Source organism: Rhincodon typus, chromosome 17 (genome assembly GCF_021869965.1).
Source record: "Rhincodon typus isolate 14 chromosome 17, sRhiTyp1.1, whole genome shotgun sequence".
Classification (NCBI taxonomy): Eukaryota; Metazoa; Chordata; class Chondrichthyes; order Orectolobiformes; family Rhincodontidae; genus Rhincodon; species Rhincodon typus.
The window spans coordinates 25,569,966-25,572,194 of record NC_063348.1 but is presented as its reverse complement, the minus strand read 5'-3'; the positions used below and the strand labels follow the sequence as shown (position 1 = coordinate 25,572,194).

At 42.1% G+C, this 2,229-nt stretch overlaps 2 non-coding genes across 2 annotated transcripts; both read right to left on the bottom strand.

Moving 5' to 3' along the window:
• Nucleotides 1-677: 677 nt before the first annotated feature.
• On the bottom strand, nucleotides 678-750 carry trnav-aac. The gene has a single exon. It is a non-coding gene; the product is annotated as a tRNA-Val (tRNA).
• Nucleotides 751-1,278: 528 nt separating this feature from the next.
• Nucleotides 1,279-1,351, bottom strand: trnaa-agc. The gene has a single exon. It is a non-coding gene; the product is annotated as a tRNA-Ala (tRNA).
• Nucleotides 1,352-2,229: the final 878 nt, after the last annotated feature.

Here is a 2,229-nt window from a genome sequence, read left to right as displayed (position 1 = left end):
TGGGCTAAATGTTGGCAAATGGGACTGGATCAGTTTAGGATATCGGGTCGGCATGGACGAGTTAGACCGAATGGTCTGTTTCCGTGCTGTACATCGCTATGACTCTATTCGAAGTGGAAGTAAGTGATCCTTGATTCTGAGGACAGCCTCAAATGTCACAAGGAGCTGAAGTTACTTCAGAACAAGTTATTCAACTGTGTAAAAAAGCACTGGACATATTAAGGAATTAACAAGCATCTTAGTGAGTCATTTTCCAGCCATCAAAAAACATAAAATTCCAAAATTATTCTGCTATAGATGCAAATTTTCAATACTTTGATACGATAGTGCAATGAGAGTAGGTGCTTTTTGCCATGGAACAGCTTGTATTTGACAGTCATGAGTCATGCATGTTCTAAAGGTGCAAAATGTTAATAAAACTGCTGCAAGAATTTCAAAAAGATTTGATTCAATGAGTACTCAATTGCTTGTTTAATTAATTGTTTACTTTGGTTTGGGAAGCAAAAGGACAAAAACACCAAATTCTACTCTAGACCCTGCTGTAATTATAAACTCATAAAACCACATTTAAAATCAGAAATATTGAATTCTGAAATATAATAATTCCATTATTATTGATTTGCATCAAATTACTTGAAAAATAATTATAACACTAAAATACATTTACAAAACAAAAGTGTTTCCGCCCGGTTTCGAACCGGGGACCTTTCGCGTGTTAGGCGAACGTGATAACCACTACACTACGGAAACAGCCACGTCAAAAGCTAACTACCAAAACGACCCCAATGTAGAATCGACGTCGAAACCAAACCCTGAACCATATAATCAAAACCTGGGAATAAGGAAGTTAAACTTCAGTTGGATTCCCGCTGGTTTATCAGGTACAGCAGCTTGTCTCGAAATAGTCAATGAAGCCCAGCCTCCTGGACCGACTAAGGCCCAGACTCCAGCGGATCCTGACATCCCCATTCCCGGCATCTGGACCCTGTCACATCCCAATCTCCGGACCTTGTCCATCCCTATAGTCCGGTTTCCAGGGCTATAAGTCACGGGCGAGGGTATGTTATGGGGATCGCCAACCTCCTGGACTGAATATATCTTCAAACAACAGTAGAAGATGTTGGAGAATCGGAAAGACCGGACCTTTCTTTACCAGTGAGTTCGGGTGGTGACCCACACCCCCCGCCAGCCACACACACACACACACACACACACCAGCTCCCTTCATGCCTCATTCGAAAAGGATCTCAAATATAGACCACAGTAAATTAAAAGCATTGGAGAATGCGGGCATCGATCCCGCTACCTCTCGCATGCTAAGCGAGCGCTCTACCATTTGAGCTAATTCCCCTTTCTGAAAAACGTTGCTGTTTGATTCTGTGGAGTATCTTTTCAGTCATTTTGGGGTTAATTTTAATTTACTTTCATTATCAATTTCTGCAAGTTTAACAATTGAAAACCCTTGCAATCAGCAGCATTAATGTTATTAAATTAACACTCACAAATGACAGCTTGTGTAAACTGTCCATACTCAATTTTTCCATTCTGCCTACAGCCTTTGCCAGGGGTGAACCTCACCATCATGTATCCAGCACTGCTCCTGGCTGAGTGGTCCTGCCATTGTTGAGAATACCTGCAATGGCTTCGGAGTCATGGAGTTTTTACAGCACAGAAAGTGGCCCCTTTAATCCATCATGATACTGCCAGTCATCAAAGATCTATCAATCATCTAAATACATATTAAATATCTATCACCCTTTTAGGCAGAGTTCCAGGTATCCACTACTATCTGGGTGAAAAGGTTCTTCATCAAATCCCCTCTGCTCCTTGAAACTGTGCTCGCTAGTTATTGACCATGTTACTAAGGGAAAGATTTTCTCCTTATCTACGCTACACATAACTTTGTTCATCTCAGTAAGGGACACCTCTGCTTTCTCTGCTCAAAGGGAAACAACCCCAGCCTCTCTTAGTCTGTCTTCATAGCTGAATTGGTCTCATCACAGGAAACAACCTGACAAACCTCCTCTGCACACACTCTAGTACAATTTCATTCTCATTGTAGCATGGAGACCAGACCTGCACACAGTCATCCAGCTGTGGCCTTATTAACATCTTATACGGCACCATCATAACGTCAGATAACAAGGTGTAGAGCTGGATGAACACAGCAGACCAAGCAGCATCAGAGGAGCAGGAAAGCTGACGTTTCGGGTCTAGACCCTTCCTGCT